Source organism: Equus asinus, chromosome 4 (genome assembly GCF_041296235.1).
Source record: "Equus asinus isolate D_3611 breed Donkey chromosome 4, EquAss-T2T_v2, whole genome shotgun sequence".
Classification (NCBI taxonomy): domain Eukaryota; kingdom Metazoa; phylum Chordata; class Mammalia; order Perissodactyla; family Equidae; genus Equus; species Equus asinus.
The window spans coordinates 118,596,488-118,623,962 of NC_091793.1; the positions used below are offsets into that span (position 1 = coordinate 118,596,488).

At 37.8% G+C, this 27,475-nt stretch overlaps 1 long non-coding RNA gene across 1 annotated transcript in view; it reads left to right on the forward strand.

Moving 5' to 3' along the window:
- The window catches only part of LOC139045130 (uncharacterized), a 106,397-nt gene that overhangs the window by 73,566 nt on the left and 5,356 nt on the right, over positions 1 to 27,475 (forward strand). Inside the window, exon 2 of the long non-coding RNA XR_011502881.1 lies at positions 14,612 to 14,756. This is a non-coding gene — a long non-coding RNA (uncharacterized lncRNA). The remainder of the gene's footprint in view (positions 1 to 14,611; positions 14,757 to 27,475) is intronic.

The window sequence follows — 27,475 nt, forward strand, 5'->3', positions numbered from 1 at the left end:
AGTTGTGGGATGTGGGACACCGCCTCAACGAGGCCTGACGAGTGGTGCGATGTCCACGCCCAGAATCCGAACCCTGAGCCGCCACAGCGGAGCGCGTGAACCCAACCACTCGGCCACGGAGCTGGCCTGAAACCTATATTCTTAACACCAAGTATCTAGGACATTATAACCAAAAACTGACAAGTGCAACAAAAAGCATGTACTGCGCCTGTAGGACTTAGAATAAAAACACTACAGGAGTAATGAATCAAGGGTTTATTCTCTAAAACATGGAACTTGTTGTAAACACAGATTTTATAATAAAGGGCAATTTGATCAATATAACCAAATTTCAATCTTATTGAAATAGAGCTTTTCTATTTGTGATAAAACAGTGAACTAATTAGTAGTATCAGCCAGTACTTTTCAGTTTCCTTCTCAGACTGAACCTTCTCTCCTTCTCCTTGCTACCCCAAAGGGGATATCTTAATCTAGAACATGGGATGGAACAAACCGTGGCCTGTGAGCCAAATCCACACTCAAACTATGAATGGTTTTTGCATTTTTACAACATTATAAAAAACAAAGACTATGCATGTGACTGACAGAGTCTAGAATATTCATTAGCTAGCCCATTATAGAAAAAATTCACTGACCCCTAGTCTAGAATATTCCTAAACTCCAAATTAGTGCCTGCCAACTCGTATCTCTGCCACAAGTCCTCCGTCTCCATCTCTCTTGCTAACTATGCTAGTTTACAATTCCATTGCCTCTTGTCTAACGTGGTTCTCTGCTTCCAATCTCACCCTTCTCCAATGATCCACGGTAATGTCACCAGAATAATCTTTTAAAGAGCAAAAGTCACCATGTCCTTCTCAGTAAATCTTTTCTCGACATCCCACAACCACTACAACATACGTGCTTGCTTCCACTACTCCTTCCTCTTACACGGATGTCTATGCAGCACACTTCTACTAGTCCTTGCTCTTATGTGGATGTCTATGCAGCATACTTCTTGTAAAGGATTAACTTGCATATCACCTTTCCCACTAACCTAGGAGTTCCCTTGAGGGTAGATGCAGACACAACGTCTGCCACACAAAAGATGTGTGTCAAAGACTAAGTGAGTGAATGGGTTTAATTCAGTGTTTTCTGAGTGTAGAAAAGATCCTAGGACCTTCGATGTCTTTGGAAGAGAAGAGGATAGGTATGTGCTACCAAGAGAATGGTTGGCAAAGGACAGTACAACTAGGAGAACTGAAAACCAACTTCTCATCTGCTTTTCAGCTAATGTCTCCTTTCATGAATGCATTTGAATATATAAAATTTTAAAAATGTTTAAATTATGCACGAGGCTAAACTGTGTACTTTACATGTTTTCACAGTTATTTTCACTTCGTAAAGTTGGCATAGGTGTGAATATAGAACTGAAAATTGACAGAATGGGTGCATTTTTTGTGTGTGGAGAACAAGGATTAAAGGAAGGCAGGAAGACAGAAGGAAAAAAGGAAAGCCTACTGCTAGCTGCTTCCCTGCTTCTAATTTTTTTCCCCCAGCTCCAGAGACAAGGCAGTTGCTTTGCCTTCTCAGCATCCCTTTTTATTAGCCAGGGTTGACCAATCTGCACTACGATAGAAATTCACTCTGAAATCCCATGGCCTTAACATAAACAAAGCTTATTCTTTGCCCATGTTATATGCTCACTTTTGGTCAGCAGGGGCTCTCCTCCACATGGTCACTCAGGGTTCCAGACTGGTGGTGGCCCCACCGACCAGACTTGTACCATCTGGGATATGTGGTCTTCTTTTAAGAGAAGAAAGTACGTGAAGACCTTCTACCCTCCTCTTCTATGCTTCATCCCATTGCTCAGAGCTCCTCTCATGACCCTACCTAAGTGCAAGTCACTGGGAAATACAGTCTCTCTTGTCTCAAGAATGAGAGAAGAACCATATCCTAGTAAACACTAGCAATGTCTACACACTCTTTCAGATAAACTAGTTGTCTTGACTAAGGCAAAACTCCCCAAGTTGTAGTATAGAATTAGAATTTCTGTTTATTCAGTTTGAGGGAAGTTCTGCTCAGGGATTATTGATTTTACACACATTTGGCCAGCAATCCAATAAACTCTTGCTTTGGTTCCAGTCCCATCTTCCTATGCCTTTGGTTTATGTTGCCATTTTTTTCCCTAAGCACTCAATTAACTAGTGAAGAAAATAGCAAGTATTTACTCCTGGACTAAGTACCTTCTCTGATCTTCTAAACAATAGCTCTCTAGGAGTTCCTCAATTCTCCTGATATCGCACTAGAATACTAGCCTGAAAATTAGAAATTAGAGAAATAGCTCAGGACCCTGAATACTTTTTTGTGTATGTGGTGAAGACTGAGATATAAGATAGGGTGGAAATAGACTACTGGGAGATGGAAAACCATGAGATAGATCTCTATACTTCCTCGTTAGTATGAACGCAGGTGGCGAACCACCACTTCACATCCCAAAGGTTTTGTCAACCATCTTGTAGTCTTCCTTTTCCTTTCTTGGCTGCTCATTTTAACATAGTCCCACCTACAAATGTAGGGAAGGAGAAGGTCATGTCTTATCAATTGTTGCAGGCCTCCCAATCTCAAAGGATTGAGTGGAAAGACAACTTTTATCTGCGTGCTCCGCTTTGGTGGCCTAGGGTTTTCATGGGTTCAGATCCCAGGTGCAGACCTACTCCACTCATCAGCCGTGCTATGGAGGCATCCTGCATGCAAAGTGGAGAAGGATTGGCACAGATGTTAGCTCAGGGCTAATCTTCCTTACAAAAAATAAAAAAGAAAGACAACTTTTAAAATTTGTACCCCCATTCTTTGCCCAGATATCTGAAAACCTGAAAGTAGAATGCATATGTGTTGGGTAAGAGGAGATTATCACAGTTTATAACAGCCCAAATTGAAAGCATACATAAGCATAATTTGTTAATCAAATGGACTCAGTTATTGTTCCTCCTTGGGACTATATGGTTAATTCAGTTCTTGCTTTGGCCAGATTTCTGGCTAATCACGCCTCCTGAAGAAAAAGAAATCAGAAGACCCTACCGGCTTTAAAAAAAGGAAAAGTAAGTGCTATCCCCATAGCCTAGTGGTTCAGTTTGGCGTGCTCCGCTTCTGCAGCCTGGGGTCGGTTCCCAGGCCACTTGTCAGTGGCCATGCTATGACGGCAGACAACATACAAAATAGAGGAAGATTGGCAACAGAATAGCTCAGGGCAATCTTCTTCACCAAAAAAAAAAAAAAAAGGAAAAGTAAGAAAACAGGTGCGTAGAGACTTAGCAACACAACCTATTTTCTGGGAAGAAAACCAAGGCTTCCTGCCCCCTGAGAGGAGGAAGATCTTACATGAGTTAAGAGCATAATGCACTCCTAAGAAGCCCAGATGCCAGCCACCAAGCTAGTCTGCGGATGAAGACATTTTTCTCTGCTTGCCATATTTGCTTAGGGACATTTTCTCTTTCTTCTCTGCCACGTGTTTGGAGATGGACCTGGGATAATCTCCTCTTTGTGAAAGTCTCCCCAGTTACTCTGTCCTCCGCCACCTCTAGGGAGGGCTGCCAGGGAGATCACAGGATGCCTCATGTGTACACTTAGTTTGGCCCTCACTGTGTCGGCCTGCACAGCACGTTTCAAAAATTTGAGTTAATTGTTAATGTTTAAAATTCAGACTTCAGACAAAATTCAGAATACCTGACCACTCTGGTCATACTAGGACTGCATGCCCAGATGGGAACTCTTGGCTGGTGCTGAGTAGCAGCTGCTCCCTTTAAAAGAGGCAAGAGCCCCTGCATACTCGAGTTTCTCTACTCCACTTTGTCTTGCTAACAACGAGGCTGGGCATCTAATGTCAGATTTGTCTTCATGTTTTCCTTGGACTCCCAGCCTGTTTTACTTCATCATTTTTTCTGCCTGGCCCCTTTAGATATTTGAATTTGTAACCTCTGGCTAGTAGAACCAAGTCTTAGTCAAAGCATCAAAGATAGGGTATTTTTGGAAATATTTTACATGCCCTAGAAGGCCAAGATCCAGGTATCAGCTTAGAGAGAAATCTAGGAGATCACTTTCCTTGCCTCAAGCTTAGGCAAAAAGAATCCTGCAGGTCAACATGTGGTCTAGCCCAATGTGTCAAGGTATGCAGGAGTGTGGAATTAAGACCGAGCTACTGTGCATTTGACAAAAGAATTGCACATGTGTTATCTAATTTATTATGGCCTTTGGTGGCATGTAACAAATATGAACATAATCCAGAATGGTCGGTCTAACCAAAAATGGATTCTGTTGGCTCTATAATTGAAAAGTATAGGAGTCTGGTTTTAGGTATAGCTGGACCAAAAGCTCAAATGACACCATCAACATGAGACTTCTGTCTCTATCTTTTGGCTTAACTTCCTCTGACTCCATTCTCAGACAGCCACCCTGCCTCATGGTCACAAGATGGCTGCCAGCACTCCCAGGGCTACATCCTTTCAGATCCATGTCCAACAGGAGAGAGTACTGATCTTTGTCCTAGCATTCCAGCCAAAGCCTAAATACATCACATCAGCTCTGATTTGGGCAGATTCGTCTCAGTCTCTGTGGTCAGGGGAATGCTAATCAGGCACAGTGACAGGTCAGGTGCTCTACCAGAGAAGTAAAAGTGGCTTGAGGTGCAGTGTAATCCCCCAGATGGAAACCCAGCTATGGTCCCCAGGAGAGGAATGAGTGAATGATGGATAGATAGCATCAGTAGCTGATTTCAACTATCTCTGGGCAACTTGTTAAACAGCGAATTCTCACTGCTCGGATATTCTGATTCATGAGGTGTAGAGCTGGGCCCAGGAACCTTCTTATTTAACAAGATCCCCGGGGATTCTGGTGCAAGAAGTTATTAACTCAAACTTTGTGAAACACTTTGAGACTGCAGCATCTTACAACTAAAAATAAATCTATAATTATATGCCGGGAACTATATTAGGTATTTTACAGGCATTATTTCAAGTAATCCTTAAACAGCTCTATGGAAGTACAATCCTTATTATCCTTGCTTTTGGATGAGGAAGTAAAGCTTAGGAAGTTAATTTTCCCAATGACACATAGATAATAAGTGGCAGAGCCAGGATTCAAACCCACAACCATCTGGTTCTGAAGTTATTGTTGTTTCTACTCTGTCATAACGTCTGCATCCCTGCAGGTTTCTGTGCTCGCCATAGATTGAAGGATGATTCATGACTCCAGGAGTCTGATCTTACCATTCTTTGACAAGAAGAACAGACAACTTACTGATGTTCACCAATATGAGTCACTGTGTTAGGCGAAGTTATGTCAAACTTCAGTGTGTTGTTCCTACACTGCTGTATGCTATATGTGGCCTTTGGCAATTACATCAGCTTTCTGAGCTCAGTTTCCTTCTCTATAAAGGATTATTGATATTATTTCATAAGGTTGACATAGGAATTAAATGAATAAGTAAAAGTGCCAAGACCATCCCTGCCCTCAGTAAATATTGGGTATTTTTTTCCATCTGTGTGGTGAATCATAAACGATCAGATAACAATTTCTTTTCCTATCACTTTGTTGCTGCTGCTGCTGATCTACTGAGAAGTTTCACTGTGGGCCCTCATTACCCTTGGCATGGATGCCAACCAATTCTGGCCAACCTGTAGACTTTAGAACGTTTGTGATGCGCACGGCAGCTGGTATTTCAGCTTGAGACAGGTGCTCTGGCATAAGAAAGAGAAGAAAGAACAAATATTTATTAAGTGCCTATTATGCAGCAAGCATATTTCAGAAAATACTTTGCTAAGTTTTTTTTTTTTCCATTTAGTAAGTGACATATCCCATTATATTAGTTTCAGGTGTACAAATAATGGTTCGACATTTGTATGCGTTGCAAAATGATCACCACAATGAGTCTAGTTAACATCCGTCACTATACATAGCTACAAATTATTTTCTTGTAATGAGAACTTTTAAGATCTAGTCTCTTAGCAACTTTCAAATATGAAATACAATATTATTAACTACAGTCACCATGCTGTGCATTACATCGCCGTGACTTACTTTATAACTGGAAGCTTGTACCTTTTGACCTCCTTCACTCATTTCGCCCATCCCCACCCCCCACCTCAGCAACCACCAATCTGTTCTCTATACCTGTGTGCTCAGTTTTTTGTTTTCTGGCTTTTTTTTTTTTTACTTGGTATTTCTTGTCTTTTTGATCATGGCCATTCTAACAGACATGAGGTGGCATCTCATTGTGGTTTTGATTTGCACTCCCCTAGTAATTAGTAGTTTTGAGCACCTTTTCATGTACCTGTTGGCCATCTGTATGTCTTCTTGGGAAAAATGTCTATTCAGGTCCTCTACCCATTTCTTAATCAGATTGTTTGGGTTTTTGCTACTGAGTTGCATGAGTGCTTTATATATTTTGGATATTAATCCCTTATCAGATATACGATTTGCAAATATTATCTCCCATTTTGTAGGTTGTCTTCTGGTTTTGTTGATGGTTTACTTTGCTGTGCAGAAGATTTTTACTTTGCTGTAGTCCCACTTGTTTATTTTTGCTTTTGGTGTCAAATCAAAAAAATTATCGCCAAGACCAAGGTCGAGGAGATTACCACTTATGTTTTCTTCTAGGAGATTTATGGTTTCAGGTCTTACATTAAGTCTTTAATGTATTTTGAGTGAATTTTTGTGTATGGTGTAAGATAGAGGTTCAGTTTCATTCTTTTGCCTGTGACTGTCCAGTTTTCCCAGCACCATTTATTGAAAAGACTACCCTTGCCTCATTGTATGTTCTTGACTCCTTTGTCATAAATTGACCATATATGTGTGGGTCTATTTTTGGGCTCTCTATTCTGTTCCATTAACCTCTGTCTCTATTTTTATGCCAATACCATACTGTTTTGATTACTATAGCTTCGTAATATGGTTTGAAGTCAGGAGTGTGATGTCCCCATCTTTGTTCTTTCTCAAGACTGCTTTGGCTATTTGTGGTTTCATACAAATTTTAGGATTGTTTGTTCTATTTCTGTTAAAAATGGCATTGGAATTTTGATAGAGATTGCATTGAATCTGTAGATTGCTTTGGGTAGTATGAACATTTTAACAATATTAATTCTTCCAATCCATGAGCATGGGATATCTTTCCATTTATTTGTGTCTTCCTCAATTTCTTTCATCAGTGTTTTATAGTTTTCAGTGTATAGGTGTTTCACCTCCTTGGTTAAATTTATTCCTAGGTATTTTATTCTTTTTGATGCATTTGTAAATGGAATTATTTACTTAATTTCCTTCTGATCGTTCATTGCTAGTATATAGAAATGCAACTGATTTTTGTATACTGATTTTGTATCCTGCAACTTTATTGAATTTGTTGATTAGTTCTAACAGTTTTTTGGTGGCGTCTTTAGGGTTTTCTATATATAATATTATGTCATTTGCAAATAGTGACAGTTTTACTTCTTCCTTTTGATTTGAATGCCTTTTATATCTACTTATTGCCTGGTGCTTTGGCTAGGACTTCTAATACTTTGCTAAGTTTTAACAACAATGCTACATCATGTAGATGAGAACTCTGCAGTTTGGAGAAGTTCTTTGCTCAAGGTCACTCCCCCAGGCAGGTGGGGGATCCCAAATTTGAGCCCCATCTCATCCTAGTGACTCTGCAGCCTTTGGGGTTTTCCACATGTGTTACTTCCTTGTGAAAGTGAAAGCCTCATCATCGATGTAAACTATTCACCTGGTGTTGCAAACTATTCACCTGACTCTACTTGCACAGACTTTATTAGTGAAAACTTTGGTTTACTTGGCATATTAATGCTCAAAACCAGAATGGAAAGAAATCGTCAAATATGAAGGAGCCATGGCAATTTTACTGATAAGCTTTACAACACTGGAGAAGTATTGGTTATGACAATAATAAATACATTTTCTTTTAAATACAGTCCTAGCTTACCTTTTATTATTCTAGGATAGAAATTAGGAATTCAAATTAAATGAATGCTAATATAAGTTATCTAACAAGGAAAATGTCACATGGTTTTTAATACATATCAAGTTTTTCTCTTTTCCCTGAAAAGAGAAAAATCTTCTGAAATCCTCAGCTGAATTAGATCAGGTTCTTATTAGAGAAATGGAATAAATTTGTGATGAAGATAGGGCTTTGCAAAGTTGCCTTTCTCATTTGCTTTGCATTCAGTTCCTTTAGAAGAATGGTGGAAAATTCAGTTGAATGGAGAAAAAAATACTGCAGTTCCAGAACTTGATCAGTTATCTAACAATATTAATGAACTGAATATATTTTCTCATGCAATCCATTTTATCTTTCCAAGTCAGTTATCATTGTTCTTTCTGAGGCTCAGGAAGAGATTTTTGGGTTTTTCTAAAACTTCCTAGAGTTGAAATACTCTATCCCTTCTCTCCATAGGCCATCAATATTCTGAAAATGGCAGTAAATTTTATTTTCAACCTATAGAAGCCACTCTCATTATGTATCTGGAAGCAAAACCAACATTTTTTTCAAATAATGGATTTCAAATATTCATTCAAAAAATATTTCCATCATTATAAAATGCTAAGTGGCTAGAAGTAAGTTACACATTCTCGAAACGACTAGAAGTTACTTCCAAATTTTTAGCAAAGGTGTTATGGAATGGTACAAACAACATGAATGCTATGCTCTTTCTTCACAGCCCAATCTCAGATTTTGAGGAGTATGTATCCAACATAAATATATACATATATATATATTCCTCAAGTTCTTCTAAAAGTCAATATTTTTTCCCTGGAAATAGAATTATAAATGGCAATTGCATTCCCAGATTAGCCTAGAGAAGCCTAACCGTTAATACCCAGGATGTGAATGCTGGAAGTGGGGAGGAGGCAGAAGAGGACAAGAAATGATCCTCTCTCAGGCACAAACTTACCTTTATATAAAGCTGTTATTTAGGCAAAGATTTCCTTTGACATTCTTATTCTTTTTCCTCATCTCCTCAATGACACCCTAGCTCTCCTCTTTCCCGAGATCTAGAGCCTCTGTGCCCACGTTCTGTCTCATGTGGAATCCTGCCTGGACTTGACCTGGACCTGAATGATTCTGGGCTCAGGAACTCACACACTTCAGAATGGTAATCTTTTATTCTTCTAATTAGACTGATCTGTGGAATCGTATCTCTCCAACCTTCCTAAAATATATATCCACCTTAAATCTAAGGCACACTCTGATATAGTGGTTCTTCAATGTTATTATGCTTAAGAGTCACTTGGAGAGACTGTCAAAAATGCAGATTTGCAGGATTCTGCCAGAGATGCTCTGATTCAGCAGGTCCAAAACAGAGTCCAGGAATTCACCTTTTCAACAAAGACTACAAATGCTCTTGATGCAGTAGTTCAGCAAACTAAATTTTGAGAAAAACTATTTTTATTAATGAAAATAGGAAAATAAAATAAAACATTTTGATGGACTAGAGGAAGAAGTCTCTCTTCGATGCCCTCTCCATCTTGGCCCTCTCCGCCTCACCCTTGTCCTCTTTCTCTTGAGGATATGACACCAAGGCTTCCTAGCCTAGGACTCTGCCCCTGAATCGCTAAGTGGTCCCTACTTTATCTAAATTGTTCTTCTTTGTGTCTCTTTGAAATCAAATAGAGTACCCCCTTACTCCACTCCCATCGCACATGTTTCTACTTTTGAGGGCTACTGTATCTGCAGTGAAAGAAGGTATTCTAGCGTTTGGAAAAAGAAATTGAAAATATGTGAAATAGTTGTTTAGCGAATTGTGTCTAAAAGGTATTCAAGTATTGTTTATGCTTTTGTAACAATTTTTGCAAGCTACAGTCTGCCTTAGACAACATTGTTCCCAATCTACCTGTACTGGGTTGAAGAGTTTCTCCCCAATTTCCATCCACCTGGAACCTCAGAATGAGACTTTTTTGGAAGTAAGGTCTTTGCAGATTTAATTAGTTAGGATGAGGTCATAGGTCTTACCGTATTAGAGTGGGCTCTAATCCAATGACAAGTGTCCTTATAAGAAGAAAAAATAGGGACATAGAGACAAGACACAGACACAAAGGGAAAAGGCCATGTGACAATGGAGGTGGTGATGCATCTAGAGGGAAATGCTGGCATTCTTTGGAGCTAGGAGAGAGACTTGAGATGGAGTCTCCCTCAGAGTCTCTTCAAGGAATCAACCATGCTGACTCCTTTGCTTTGGACTTGTCTTCTCTAGAACTGTGAGAGAATAAATTTCTGTTGTTTTCAGCTCCCTAGTTTGTGGTCATTGGTTATGGTAGCCTTAGAAAACTAATACACTATCTTTTCAGTCCCTTATCCTCATCATCAACTTGGGGAGAAGCTGCCACATCCTGTCTTTCTCTAGCCACCCTCCTGGAAGCGCCTTCCCTTTCTTTCAGCCAGTCAAATCCAGGTAATCCCTCAAAAAGGACTCAAATAGTTCAAATAGGACTTTTTAATAAAACCGTCCCTTATCACCCTGCTCAAACTCAGATATTCAGATATTTCTCTGATTATCTACAGTAAGCATTATTTGAACAAACTGTTAATTACATAAACTCTTAGCATTATGACACTCTTTGTTGACTTGAACCATTAGTTGAATCATGTATTGTTATTTAAATGCTTTGCTTTTATATATTATCTTCTCAATGAGATTATAAATTGTGCAGTGAAGGATTAACTGTGAAAAAGCAAGGTTTGACCTTCACACTTGATTCCTGGGAGGTAACCTCCAAACCCTTGGAATATCCTGCCTGATTAGAGTATCCTTGTTTACCTGGGGCCTTGGTCTATGCCTGACAATCTGCTCTAACCATGTAATGTATGGTGAGGGCCTTTGGCCACATGGCATCAGCTCAACCTCTGGAGAGACTAGAGATGAAGATAAGCCACATGGATGATGACTAAGCCACAATAAAAACTCTGGACTCCAAGGCTCAGGTGAGCTTCCCTGGTTGGCTAAATTTCCATGTGCATTTTCACACATTGTTGCTGGGAGACATAGGTACTATCCACCTGACTCCACTGGAAGAAGACAACTGGAAGCTCCAGAGCCTTGGTGACTCCTGAACCCTGCCCTATGCACCTCTTCCCTCTGCTGATTTTACTCTGTATCCTCTGGCTATAATAAACTGTAATCATGAGTATAACTGCTACTGGAGTTCTATGAGTCCTTCCGGTAAATTATCTAACTTGAGAGTGGTCTTGGGTACCCTCAACTTCCAGTTTGTGTGAGAAGTAAAGGTAGTCTTGGGGACTCCTGAGCTCTGCATATACTAATAAAGGAAAGGGATTGGGCAATGTCTTATTTATACATATATATAACCATAACACCTAACACAAAGTTTAGTACACATTGTTGAATAATTATTTAATTCTAATAGCAATTTACTGTTTAATCTCTCCCCCAAACTCCACTACCATAGACCATTACATAAAGATGACTACTTAAATATGGAGCAATGAAGAGTGGAAAGGAAAAATTTTCTGAGCAAGTGTGCTAAGTGTAAGGAATTCTACATGATGACAACAATGATCATTTACTAAGAACTTAGGAAGCACCAAGAATGGTGCTAGTCCTTTGCTTGCAATACCTCTTAATTCTGATACTGACCATTGGAAGTATTGTTGTTAATTTTGCCTCCTTTACTGATGAGAAAACAGAAACCCTTTAACAAATATGTATAACTAACACACTAATATCGACTTTTTAAAAATCCTTGAATCCCTTATCTTTTTCTAGCTACCACGCTATTTCTCCAGGCTGCCTCACAGTCAATTTCACAGAAAAATTCCTCCAACAAGTTGACTACTTTCCTCATCTCCATTTCCTCACTTCTCACACATTCCTTCACCCACTTCAACTTACTTATCTCCACCTTTCAGCAGAATCGTTCTTGTCAAGGTCTACGAGTATCTTCACGTTGCCAAATCCAACAAAAGTGCCTCAGTTTTCATAATACTGATTCTCACAGTTTACTATGTCCTCCTTTTAAAAGTTTTTTCTCTTTTGATTTTTCTATGTTACTTGTTGATCCTAATTAGTCTCTTTTGATGACACCTGTTCCTTTACCTAAACAAACTTTTAAATGTTGGCATGACCCAGGGCTCCTTTCGGGGCCTTATTCTATCAATTGTCTCTTTAGGTGACCTCATTCCCTTGATTTGCAAACATCTATAAGCTGATGATGCCCAAATTTACAATACCAGCCCTGACTTCTCCCCTGCGCTCCAAGCTCAAAAATCTTTGTTTCCTCCTTTATGCCACTGGTCACACCGTCGTGTGGAAGAGACTATAGATGTGGAAAAGGCTGAAGTTCACTCTCCTGGTGCTTCTATGTTTTCATAGCATCAAAGAAATCTTTGCTTTTCTTGCTCTAATCATCACCCAGGATATTTGTGTTCCACTGGAGTGGATAAGAAAATTGTGAGTCAGCACAATTGTTTTTTAATAATTAGGGAAATTTTCATGTACAACACATAAATGTACATGAGTAATATATTGGTATTTTATGCAACATTTTGTAATTTTTAAATATTTAGATCCAATTTAACTTTCTAAAAGTGTATGTGACAGCTAAACAAAGTCACCAGTTTTGATATTGATCTTAGAATAAAATCCAAACCCTTTTAGTTGTCTTCACCATTACCAAGTACAGCTCTTGCTCCCCACTCCCCAACCCATATTCTAGGCACACGGCCCTTCTGTTCCTTGAATGTTATTTCCTACTCAGGACATTGGTACATACATGCTTTTCCCTCTGCCTGGCATACACTTTTTTTCCCTGATCCTGCACAGCTGACTTCCTCTCAATCTTCAAGTCTCAACTCAAATGTCATCCCCTCATCAAGGCTTTTCCTGACCCCTCCCCAACTGAAGTAGGAGCCCCCACTTACTCTGTATCACATGACTGTGCTTACTTCCTTTACAGAAATTACCACAATCTGTAATATTTTCAATTTTCTGCCCATGTCCTGCCTTCTTCCATTACTATTAGAATGTAAGCTTGAGACAAATAGGTTTCTTGTCAGCCTTACTCACTACTGTACCTCAGCACCACAGCTGGCCCTCACAATTACTTTGTTCCATTAATTTGTTTTATTAAGCACTTGTGCCAGGATTTGAGTTGAACTTGACTCCAGAGCCCAAGCTCTTAAATACTCTGCTTGACTAACATTTCACCTGAAGCACGTGACAGTAGACAGTGAAGGATGACAATGGTTGGCATCAGTCAAGAAAGATTTCTTGCAGAAGATGTGAATGATTTGGTTATAGGCAAAAACTTAAAGGAGAACATTACAGAACAGGTGAACATGTAAAAGTGGAAATAAGCTGGATTTACCGAAAATATCAAGTAAATATATATATTTAATTTTAAATAATATTTAACATATTATATAATTAATATTGCTATATTATATTAATTAAATAAATTATATATATATATATATATATATATATATACACACATACACACACACACAATGGGCAAAGCTACAACCTTCAAACTCAAGTTGAACTTAAACCCAAAAGTTGTTTAAAATAAAAAACCCAGTAACTGGGAATCTTCCCCTTTATTCATGTTTGTTTTGAGCTATTCCATAATATTCAGGATTACTGGTACCTGGTAGAAAGAGTAGGTGTGGGGGCCAGCCCTGTGGCCAAGTAGTTAAGTTTCTGTGCCTTCTGCTTCGGCAGCCCAGGGTTCACAGGTACAGACCTATTCCACTCATCTGCCATGCTATGGAGGCAACCCACATACAAAAGAGAGGAAGATTGGCACAGATGTTAGCTCAGGGCTAATCTTCCTCACAAAAGAAAAAAAAGAAAGAGCAGTGGGAATTGGGGGCAAGGGTACGGTCAAAGATTGAACAAATAAAATGTTTTCACTTTAAATCCAATCAGTCTCTGAAACATTGTAGCTTATATATTTTCATCTTGTTTCCAAGAATATTCCACTTTCGTTTTGAAGTCTGGTGTTGTTAAATAGGAAAGCCTAATTAATATATAGAAGAAAGTATTATTCACCTCACTCAAATGCTTAGAAAAATATACTTAGCTGTACAACCCATGATTCACAAATGAAGCTGAGAGCCAGCGACAGGCTACAACTCCCACTCAGAGATAATGAAGCATGAAATGGCACTGTAGAATTAAAATTACATTGAAAGAAAGTGTCCTTCCAAAACTCAAGCAAAGAAATAGTGTTGAAATATTGAATAAAATTACATAGAGTACGCTTTACACAGGTTATTAGCCGATAAATAGTATGTTGTTTGTAGGAGTTATTTTCTTTTCACTTTATGTGTCTTTGCTTTTCCTGAATGTTACAATATTTCCTAATAATTTCTTGTGGGAACAATTTATTGATATATTTGATTTAAAATCATTTTCAGAAAGAAATGCATCTGGGCCCGGAGTTTTATTAAATCAAGTAGCTATTGGGGTCAAATTCTAAATGTACATTCCTTTGAGTTCCCCTCCTAAGACATTTCAGACCTCTCTGCTTCTTGAATTGTCATATGTTTTGGTTGTTTGAATTTGTTTATTTACTATCCCATCAATAACCTGAAAACTTCAGCTGTTCCTTAAATTTTTTCCAGATATTGAAGAAATTTGTTCATGATCCAACACGTAAATAACTTATGTATACCAGGCTCAAAGGAGTTCTTCATGGCTCTCTGATCGTGTTACTTAAGAAAGAAAGAAGAAAAGTATCTTTATTCCAATATTTGATTTAACTCCCAGGTATGTCATATTATGCTTGCAAACTAATTTTATTCTTATTCTACTTGATTTTGCTGTTGTAATCATAGAAAAATTACATATACCCATTCATGAATTTTGCTGATTTAAAAAAATTTGCATAAGAATAATACATTTTGTGTAGTAGGATATAAAAAATTAATAGTGATTTTATTTTTCTCCCTAAATAACAGGAAATGTTTCCAATTATTTTTTAGAGCAGGACATTTGGTACAGATTATGTTGCTATAGCAACTTTAGAACAGGTTTAATTTGGGCCACAGTGAGTGCACCCACTTGTTTTAAATTCCTCATTCAGTCTAGTCTGGTATTTATATGAAGAGCTGCATTTATAAACACTGCAGCAGAAGTACCTAAGTGGAAAGTTGTCGAGGGATACTGTGCCTCAAATCTCCACTTGCATTCATGGCATTTATTAAGAGTGTTTATCATGGTACCAAGAGCTATAATATTTATTAAGAAAAAAATTAAAACTTTCTCTAATTTTACTCAAGATTAAAAGCTTTGAAAATCATGGGGCTGGCCTGGTGGCTTGGTGGTTCAGTTCATGTGCTCTGCTTCAGCAGCTGTGGGTTCAGAGGTTCATATCCCAGGCATGGACCTACACATCACTGATCAAGCCATGCTGTGGCAGCATCCCACATAACGAAAATGAAGGAAGATTGGCACAAATGTTAGCTCAGCAACAATCTTCCTCAAGCAAACAGAGGAAGATTGGCAACAGATGTTAGCTCAGGACCAAACTTCCTCAGAAAAAAAAAAAACTTTGAAAATCAATTTAACCTTAACAGATCTCTGAAAGAATTTTGACCCTAAAACAAACTTTACTTTCTAGTGTTAAGCCTTACAAAAGTCTTGGAAATGAGATATTTATTGTGTTTGCCTGAAGAAAGATATTTTCACGTATTCTGCAGTAGCTTATTTCTACTGTAATGATAGCATGTACCTGAAAGAATCTTGCCAGTGTTTACACATATTTGGGATCAAGATGGTTTCAGATGAGGATACATGGGGTTTCCCAGTTCTAGGAAATATGTACTAGTCTTCAGGTTTTAATCTCATAAAGGCTAAAATCTTTAACTTGTTATTCCAGCTAAGATTCAACCTCTGTTACAATTGAGGTACTGTCTTATCTTCACACCCTTTTACCTCTGCCTAGAATTTATTTCCTGTCCCCTTATGTTAGGATTCAACTCAGAAGTTAGGTCCTCTACCCAGCCTTCCCTGATTTGTACTGCAGAGTCACCCTCTTCTCTAGAATATTGGGTCTGGACTGGGCTCTGCTATTTCACATACCTATTTGCATATTTCCCATTTCTAGACAGAGAGTTCCATGAGGAATACCTGCTTAAACTTTGTGCCTTCTTTCCCCCAAACCAAAACAAATTGAACAAACATTTGTTTTAATGAATCAATGCATAGCTACTGACCACCTGCCGTGAACCGTAATGAGTGTTAAGGATTTAACTGGGTTCATTTGGAGCACTAGGACATATGTACATCCTGAAATGATACGAAAAATACAAGGCAATAAATTCATCCATAAAATGGATAAAATCAACATAAAATAAGCCATATAAGAGTTTAAAAGACAGTCAACTAGGGAGATCAGAGAAGGTTTTAAGGAAACAGGAAGATTTGAGCTAAATAGTAAGTCTAATTGGGAATTGGGCAAGTAGCCAAAGAGTATGGAAGGTTTTTTTCTGAGACAAGCAAAAGCAAAAAGCAGTGGAAACAGGATAATCAATCCAGGGACTGTGAATACACAAATGTGGCTGGCTCTAAAGCTATCTGAAGAAGAGAGATTCTTTATATTCCAGAAGAGTGGCTTTTAAAGAAATGACTGTGGAAATTATATAGACACGTTTTAAATTATACACTACAGAGTTCCAGTGTCCAGACCTAGAATTTGTTCTGATATTTATTATTAACTATTACTTCCCCCCCGGGACATTTTTAGAATAACAACGAATGAAAGAGTCATGACCAAGTAAAATAGGAAATAACAAATTCTCTCTCAAATCTACTATTTCTTGATAAGACAGTAGTTAATAGACATTTCACACAAGACAGAAATGCAATGAAACAGTATAATTTAGGAAAAGGTAAATTTAGTTATTGCCTCTGCCCTGAGCAACTAGTTCCATACTTTTAATTTCAATTTTTTAATCTCTTCATTGACATGACAAAAATACCTAAAACAGAAGCAAAACATAACTGTTTACATAAAGAAGAATTGAGCTAATGATAGAGAAAAGATTCGAAGATCATCCCCATGATTCAAGAAATATAGCAAAGGGAGGTTCTTATACTTTGCATTATATAACTACTACAGCAAGAAAATAAATTTTCTAGAATAAAAAGAATAAGCTATTGACATTTTTTATCTAAAGTAGTCATTATATATGCTCAAAAGTAGTAGAAAACAGGTGAAATTTAAAAGAAATCATTTAAAGGAAACAGTGTGGGAGGCTGTAAATCTAATTTAATGAGAGGTCAAGACATGCAACTTTGTATAAAAGACTGATTCTGAGGAGAAACATTAAATAAACATTACATGAGAGTCAACTATTACAGCAAATAAAGATTGGATTTCAAAAATAGTAAGGAACACAGGTGTAGGTGTGACAAATGCAACAAATATAAAATCCTAATGTTTAACCTTTAAATTCATGACCTAGGAGGCTGAAACACACTATGCTGGGTATGAAAAGCATAAACAAAATAGCATAAAAAATCAAGCACCAAATTATCAAAATATTATGATTGAGGATCAAAAATTGCTAGTCTATTACCACAATAAGAAAAATAAAAGGTAGGGAGCTTGGTTTTAATAACATGATATTAAACCAATTATGAGAAGTAAAGTCAATATAAAATGGGATGGGTAATTCTATACTCTTGCCTCCCAATAGCATTGAGGCTTAATGAGATGACAACACATTGTTGTTTGATACAAAAGGTAGGTGATGAAGCTTCAATGGAAAAGTGTTTTATTAATGAGGAAATATGTTTTGTTTGAACATTAAAAATTCTAAGCTTGGAATTTCCCATACTAGAGCCCCAGGAAAATAGTCTTGCTATTTTAGAGGTTTACATTGCTGTTTCAAAAAATAATCACAGGCCAGGATTCTCTCTAACCTATATAAAGCAAATAAGTAATAGTCAGTTTGGGGTTTTTTTTTTTTGTAAGTCTATGGAGAATAGACACTGTCTCATCTTTCTGAACAGTATCCATTGTCTCACATCTCTTTGCATCATTAATTAGAGTCCTAGCTTTGTTTAACGATAAAATTAGAATGTGATGTGTAGAAAATATGACAATAGTATAATACATATGAATCACTTACCATACTCCAGGCACTGGGCTAAAAACATGTTCAATGTTGACATATGAAGCATGCTCGTTACAATACCTCACATGATTCTCAGTGTGATTGCGCTATTTATTGATTCATTGTCTCAGCTCCAAATTTACCCTTTTTTTCCTGTTCTGAAAAAATAGAGCTGAATCCTGCAAATATTTTTCTCTGGCAAAGTGGCACCAGGTTAAGCTTTGTCAGTAGAAGGTGTCGGGGGGCCGTGAAGGGCAAGGGAAGCTCCCCTGCTGGGTCTGGAGTGCTCCCCTTGCCACGCTCCAGGAGTGAGCACACCTTCTCCAGCGCCTGGCTCCAGCTAGCAGCACAAGTGGCCAGAAGTTTTCCCCAGCACCCCATCATTCAGACAGCTGGACAGTGAAGTGACGCAGGAAGGACCTGCCCATGGACGGCTTTCCAGGGACCTTCTTGGGCCACTCTGCAGCCAGCAAATGCCCCTGGTTCTCCCCTGGGTGCTCTCTCTCAGCCCTCAGGTAGTGGCTGCTCCTTAGAACTGCCTTTGCTGCATTCTGTGGCCATCTCTTTACTTCTGACTAGCCAATCTTCTGCTCCCTCCAAGCCCCTGTTAAAACTAATAAGCCTTTATATTAAACTTACTCTATTCAAGTCTGTGAGGCTTCTGTCTTCTGCTTTGGAGCCTGACTGGCACAGTGCCTGTGAGGTAGCAATTAGTAAGCCCATTTTATTGAGAAAGTAACTTTTCCAATATCATGTAGCTGATAAATGGAAGAATGGGATTTGAACCTTGTTTTTTCCTAACTTCACAGCTCAAGTCCTCAACTATTTATGACCAGGTATAATTAAAATTAGCTCCACCTTTTATTCTTAGAAGTGTCCCAGTTTGTTTGATAAATTACATGGCCACCCTAATTATATTAGACATTTCTCATTTTGCTTAAACCAGCAGTTCTCAAGCCTTTTACCTCATGACACAAATGAGAATAAAAGTCACATGCATGTCACATTCTCTGTCCAGTTCCTTTAACTCCTTTCTCTCACACTCTAGAAAGCACATGCCAAGAAAGATCCAGGAGATGTCAATATGGAGATAACCTCGAATCAACTCTAATTTGTTATGAAGGCAAATCTTCCATGTATTGTGGTACTTTGTCTGCCTTCAGTAATTAATTACTTATGATACCTTATGGCTGATTGAGACACTATATGTGCTGAAAAAAATGGTTGTTCTAATCCATTCACTAAGGAAATATCCTCATATGTAAGCAAAAGCTTCTCAATTGCTTTATATAGTGTGCAATTTATTATGTACAATAAAACATACAAATTTTTAATATCCAACATATGCTTTATTAATATACAAAGTGTATTGCTTTATTAATATACATTAAAAAGTGATTATTCCAAGGGTGCAAAGTTACATCTCAAGCAGGACAAATGCTTTGATGCTTTATCACTATCCTCAATATTAACTTTTTACATGTAAATAACTCAGAGTGGGGACTCTAGATAGCAAAGACACACACAAAACTGTATGCCTCACCAAGAATATCCTACAGCAAATTAAAAGAAATGTGATGGGACCCTGCCTTTACATCTTTAGATAGGCTATTAAACATTTTCCCAGTAAGCCAGGAATAAAGGTTCCTTATTAATATGCTAAGAATTTCCAAAGCATTCCTATGGTTATAAAATGCAGTTTATTCTAGCTTTACACCTGATGACAAGGATTTGAACTCCACTGAAGCTGTAGGTCCCCCCACTCCAAGGTTTAGAAACCAGAAGATTCAGAAGAGAGATTGGATGTGTGGTAATTTGGGAGGACAGCAGTGGTACATCGTAGTTGCTCAATAACTAAATCAATGTTTTGGGTGGATAGATGAATACTGTTCCTTCATACAACCATTGTCTGCAGTTACCCAATGTGCTTACCTCAATACTGTGTGGCCTAAGCATCTAAAATGGGCAAGGCATTGACAATCGCAGACTCCCATTTGGAGGTGGAGAAGCACTTGGAGAATCCAACCTTGTCACCTTAAGGATTGTGTGCCCCATGTGTTTGAGTGGGGATAAAAAGACTGACATTGGGCCTTGCTTCACCAAGAGTCTATCCTCGGACTAGCAACTATGACCCATCACTCTTCAAGGCTTTGCCACCGGGCTTCTCGACAGAGCTTTGGCTTCCGTGAGCCACCGCATCTGCTGCATACTAGTGAGATCTGCCTCCCTTAAGATATTTAATATCTGTCATAGAGGCACCAGATGCCTGACAGCAAAAGAATACTAATGAATGCTGTAGAAGCAGCTTCAGGAAAGATTATGGAAATGTTTACAGAAGGCTTAAAACGGATGTTATGTTAACTGTTCACGTGGGTTTTGTTTGATTGCTTCTACAAATAAGATATCGTTGTTTATGTCATTATTTGGTATTATCTGGTGATTTGGATTCTTGCCAGATATTCCAGATATTCTCTACTCTTTCCTAGAATCACAGAACAGTTGATAGATTGACTATTACCTGGATGTTTAGCAGTGTATCTCCAGTTCTCAAGCTGCAGCTCTCAGCTGGGATATTCATTTGAAAAATACTTTGTACGTTTCAACTTAGTAGCTGTTTGTGCATATTAAATTGTGAGAGTTTACTTCTGTTGTTATGCAATCTCGTTTTAGTAATATGTGTTTTTGAACACAGGACCATAATATTCTCATAATAAAAATAAATATGCATGCAGTGACAATACATTATATGTACCTTTTAGAGTTGTTTCCAATAGAGTGTTTGTTCGTAAAGATCTTTGCATATTTAGAGCCATTATTTCTCCAAATTATAATCAACAATTTTTAAAGAGAAAATTGGAAATCCATACTATGGATTGTATAGAGAATAATAAACTTAACATCATAACAAGAGCTACTGCATTTATCAAAGGAAGTTGGAAAGTATTCAAATAAAACCTTAGCTGGATTTGATTTTTTAAAAACAGCTACATGCCTTTTATTCCTCTAAATTAATTGACATCTTCTTGATTATAAAAGCAATAGGACTAGGAAAATCAGTTCTATGTGCTTCTCTTCTGCCACACTTTTACTGAGATGACAAGAGAGTAACCTCCAGGCCCAGTTTTGATCCCTCAGCCTGGTGCTTAGGCAGTACCAGTTTTTGTTTGTTAGATTATTTCAGTGTCAAAGCCATGCCTGCGTGCTCCAAGCATTTCAGCTAGTAGTAAGGTATAGAGAGAGGATGAAGGAAAATTTTTATTTAAAGAGCATAATATCAGTAACACACATATGGGGTCGGGGACTCAGGTATGAATACCTAAGCTGTTAAAGAGAGTGAAAAAAGCAACAAGCAATTGTTAAATCGTAAACTTTCCATAATTACCAGTCCCTCTGCCTTGGCTATAACAGGCAAAATATTCTGCATCCCATTATATATCCTGCAATCCATCCCATCCCCCATGAGACAGAGATTAATGCTGCAATACCAAAGAAGGAAAATGTGATTACACTAGATTTTATTGTAATACCATTATCGATTTTTTGCCAGAACAATGTAGGATGCGCAGTGCTTTACTTCAGTAAGTTTTTATTTTGCTACATTTCTCCCTAGAGATTTGAGAACCTATATGTCTATAAAACTGCAACCTTGAGTCTGCAATTGGAAAGCCTGTCTGTTGTTCTAAAATTTCCTTTAATCTGACTATACAGGTAGGCATAAATTATCATAATAATAGAATGTATACACTTAGTACTATAAATTTTCCGTCACTGGGCTCCTGTCTTAAGCGTATCTTAATATTTAAGGTGTGTCTAGACACACTGAGATTTTTCCTCCATCTTAGTCATTTTTATTCGTGTGATGAAATGGATTCTGCAGTATTATAGATCTCTAACTTACCCCAAAATTAATGATGCCAGCCTTCCTTGCACCACCCTCTTTAAAATAGAAAACATATTTCAGTTAGTCTTATTGAAACAAAGCAAAAATGTTTTCAACACTTTAGAGCTTTCTGTCTTCCCATCATTGATTACCATTTAAAAGATACATTTCCCTCTCATATTTGTGCTTCTTCCGTTGCCAGTACTAATATTTTCTTAATACAGTCAAACTTCATGATAAATTATTACTTACTGTGTGGATTTCAGATGTCTTCTGAAATCTTACATTTTCTGTAACAGGGAAATTTTGTTAATGCAAGTGTTATTCCTTGCCCACTCTTCTATTCTCTCCCTTCACTCTCTCCCTAGGCCACTCCATCTATGCTCAGGGCTTTGTATACTACCTACATGGGCAGAGTTTCCAAGTTTGTGTCTCTAGCTCAAATCTCTTTTCTCAGTTCGGACTCCTGCAGTCAACTGTCCAGTTAACATTAGATGTCTCGAAGGCATCCCACGCGTCACACATCCAAAGTGAAGTTCTTGGTTTCCCTTCAAACCTGCTCCTCCTCCTCTTCAACATTTCAATAAATGTTGTCAGTCTCCACCCAGCTGTTTATGCCAGAAAGCTAGGGATTACCCTTCTCCTCATTCCCCACATCCTGTCCTTCATCAAGTTCCCATGGTCTGTTCTGCAAATATATTCTGAATCCATCCACGCCACTCCATATCCACTTCCACTATCCCTGCCCTAGCCACCACCTAGAGCCTCACACTTGCTCTCCCAGTGTCTGTTTATGGTCCTCTTACCCATTCCCCACATAGGAAGCAAAATATTCCTTTAAAATACAATTTAGACCATGTCACATCTAAATTTCACTTAGAATAAAATGGAAAACCCTTGATGTTATATTTCAGATCAAATCTAAACTTCTTTCTCTGGTTTGTGAAGCCTGGCCCCTGATGATCTCGACAATATTACTTCCTGTTGTCTCCCCTCTGCCAGATACACACCAGCCGCACTTCATCTCCCACCTCAGGGGCTGTGAATGTGCTGTTCACCTGCTATGAATGCTCTTCCTTCTGCTTTTTAGATTCCTGGCTCCTTTTCACCTGGCTCCAGGCCTCAGGTTAATTATCACCTGCCTAGAAGGGTTTTCTTCCTGACCACCCTATTTAAGAATGATCCCCCTGTATCACCACCATTAGTTTCTTTCACAGCACCCCTTCTGTTTTCTTCATAACGCCTTCAAAAATCCATAATTATTGAATTAATTTATTTACTTTGAGTTGCCCATCTTTATCTCTAGGCTAAAAGTTCAGTTAGGGCAGGGATATTGTCTATCTTGTTTGTCTTTACAGCCCCAGAGTCTAACACAGTGTCAGTCACATATGAAACAATAAAGAAACAGACAGACTGATGTTTTCCTGGATCATCACTTAACATAGTCTTGTCTATCACTGCTCATTCACTTCTGGCCCCATCATCTGCTTTACTTCCTTTATTCAAAGTAAACATTTAAAAGTTATTTCAATTTCTATCACCTATCACTGTCAACTTATAATTGAAAAATAACCTTTAAGGTGTTATTAGTTCACTAATCTTCTAAGTATTTTCTTCTATAACTTAGCTCATTTCTTCACATACCAAGTATGTTGGTTTGTGTTCAGTAACAAATGGCCACAAAATATCAGTGGCTTAATAGAGTGAAAGTTTGTTTCTACTCTTGCCTGTAACTCAGGCACATCAGCGAGGTCTCCGCTCCACATAGTCATTCGGGGATGTGAAGAGACGGGCAGAGGTCTCACTACCTTGGAGCTGCATGGTGCTTCATTGTGCCTCCTCGGTTTTTGTGGAAGGATAAGAGTGACATTAGAAACCGCACATACTGGACCCAGCCCCATGGCCAAGTGGTCAAGTTAGCATGCTCTGCTTTGGCAGGCCCAGGTACGCCGGTTCAGATCCTGGGCATGGACATACACACTGTTCATCAGGCCATGCTGTGGCTGCATCCCACATAGAAGAACTAGAAGGACTTACAACTAGGATATACAATTATGTGATGCAGCCCTTTGGGGAGAAGTAGAGGAAAAAAATAAATAAATACTATCTTAAATGTAATTTGTCCTTTCAATCTGACAAAAATATGTATGCATAAACATATAAAAGAAAAAAGTTCCAATGGATTCCCATTGCTCTGTAGACCAACTTTTCACTGTAACTGTCTGTCTTTCCTCAGTAAGTAATGTCTTGTCCACTCTACTCTTTCAAAAATAAATCTTTATTTGTGCTAAAGACTTGGCTTAGTATTAGCAGTGGAAATCTGAAAAATATATAATCCCTGACTTCAAGAAATCCATATAATGAGGGAAGGCTGACTTGTAAATGGTTAAGAACAGTGTGATAATGCTTGCACTAAAAATATCCACAAGAGCTCTTGGAACAAAGAAGAGAGATAGGAAAGGTTTCATAGAAGCCACAACATTTGATGAGAATCTTATAGAATTGTATAGGAGGGAGCAGGGAGAGGGGAATTCAGTATAAGTCATTGGACCAAGTTCCAGAAGTGTGTTTGTGCCCAACTGTATTGCAAACCAACAAATCTCATGCACATATCTTTAGTCAGGCCAGTCACTCTTCCTGGGAAGCACTCCAAAGAAATCTTGGCAGCCCTGATGAGAAGTTCCTTAGGGGTAGAAAACAGTTAGAGGTGCTCTAAAAGAGAGCACAGCATGTACGAAGTCCCAGGAAAATGAAAGAGCATGGTGTGTATCAAATTGACAAATACCAAAAGTTTGCCCTTACCCTCTGTTGGTAAGGGTGTGAGTAGATAGACCTCTGACACTTTGCTAGTAAGAAGGCAAAAAGTACAACACCTATAGAGAAGCATTTGCAACCTCTAGCAAAATTGCATACACATTGTTGATTGACCCAACAATTCCCTTTCTATCTCAAAATTGACACTGGCAAAAATGTGAAAAGACATTATATACAAAACTATTGATTACAGTGCTATTTTTAAAACCAAAAATATAGAAACAATACTTTCAATTAACAGGGACTCGCTGAATAAACTATGATCCATATCTGCAGTATAGACTTTGCACCTTTAAAAGGAATGGGGACTATCTTTATCTACTCCTATGGAAGATCTCCAGCATATATTTAAGTCAAAAAGCAAAGTGAGGAAGAGTGAGTATAGTATGCTGCCATTTATCTAGGCAATGAGTGACACGACTATTTATATTATATAAATTGAACATTTGAAGTTGCCATTTTTAGATTAAAAAGCAGTCAAATGTCAATTTGATGTTGTTCTGTTTAATGTATATGCGTTACCCTGTATTTTTAAAAGTGAAAAGTAGAATGTAAAATGGTGTCTTAAAGACAGAATGACATATTCCCCAGATTTGCCCTAGACAGTCCCAGTTTACACTTGTTTCCAAGGGGTAACTATTAATAGAACCCCTTTTCACTCTTGAAAGTGTCCCAATTTAGACCAAAATTTTTTGGTCATGTAGGGGGGATGGAGGAAGAAAAAAGGTGGAGAGGACACATGGGAATGAAGAAATGAGGGTGGAAAGAGCACAGATAGAAATTTGACTTCTTTGAACATTGTTTTGTCAATTTAACATTGAAAACATAAATACTTTAAATCAAAAGTTAAATGAAATAAATGTCTAAATGTGTTGTTGATACTGTTGATATTATTCTAAGATAGCTTTGTGTGTAGGGCAGAAGAAAGCAAATGAATAATTATATTGATGTCATTAAGAACCAGGATTTTAGCATAGGAGAAAAGATGGTACAGGTATAAGATCAACAGGTTCAGTAAATATTCAATAGCTCTCAATTTGAATTCAGGTTTTCAGTATGAACTCAGGATGTGTTACATCTTTTAAAAAATATTTTCTCAGAGCAACTATAGATTCGCAACAAAACTGAGAGGAAAATACAGAGATTTCCTATATGCTCTCTTCCCTCACACATGCACAGCCCCACTATTAGCAACATCACTCACCAGAGTGGACTGTTTGTTACAGTTGATGAACCCATACTGACAAATCATAATCACCCCAAATCGATAGATTACATTAGGGTTTACTCTTGCTGTTATACATTCTATGGGTTTGGACAAATATACAGTGACATCGATCCATGATTATAATATCATATAGAGTATTTTCACTACTCTAAAAATCCTCTGTTCTCTCCCCATTCATCTCACGCCTGTCAACCACTGATCTTTTCACTGTCTCCATAGTTTTGCCATTTCCAGAGAGTCAAATAGTTGGAATCATACAGTATATGGCCTTCTCAAATTGGCTTCTTTCACATAGCAACATGCATTTAAGATCCCTGCATGTCTTTTCATGGCTTGATAGCTCATTTATTTTTAGTGCTGTATAATATTCCACTGTCTGGATGTACCACTGTTTATTTACCACTCACCTACTGAAGGGCATCTTGATTGCTTCTAAGTTTTGGCAATTATAAATAAAATTGCTAGAAATATCTGTGTGCAGGTTTTTGTGTAGACATGTTTTCAACTCCTTTGGGTAAATACCAAGGAGTGCCATTGCTGGATCATATGATAAGAATATGTTTAGTTTTGTAAGAAGTCACCAAACTGTCTTCAAAAGTAGCTGTATCATTTTCTATTCCAACCAGCAGTGATATCTCATTGTTGTTTTAATTTGCATTTCCCTGATGACAGATAATGTATAACATCTTTTCCTATGCTTATTTGCCATTTGTGTTTCTTCTTTGGCGAGGTGTCTGTTAAGATCTTTGGATCATTTTTTAACTGGATCGTTCATTTTCTTATTGTTGAGTTTTAAGAGTTCTTTTCATATTTTGATAATAATCCTTTATCAGGTGTATCTTTTGTAAATACTTTCTCCAGTCTGTGGCTCATATTCTCATTCTCTTAATATTATCTTTTGCAGAGCAAAATTTTTAATTTTAGTGAAGTCTCACTTTTCAATTATTTCTTTCATTGATCGTGCCTTTGATGTTGTATCTAAAAAGCTGTTCATTGCATGACCTAAAACTTTCGGTACATTGTTGAAAAGTAGTAGTGAGAGGGAACATCCTTGCCTTGTGCATGATCTTAGTGGGAAAACTATTCTGTCATCATTAAATGCAATGTTAAATGTGGGGGTTTTTTGAAGATAGTGTATCAGGTTGAGAAAGTTCTCCAGTATTCCTAGTTTACTGATAGTCTCTATCGTAAATGGGTCAAATGCTTTTCCTGCATCTGTTAATATGATTACGTGATTTTCCTTTTTAATCTGTTGATGTGATGGGTTACATTAATTGATGTTCAAATGTTGAAGGAGCCTTGTACACCTGAGATAAAACCCACTTGGTTATGGTGTATAATTCTTTTTATACTTTTGGGGATTTGATTTGCTAATATTTTGTTCAGGATTTTTGCCTGTGTGCCCATGAGAGATATTGCTTTGTAGTTTTTTTTCTTATAATAT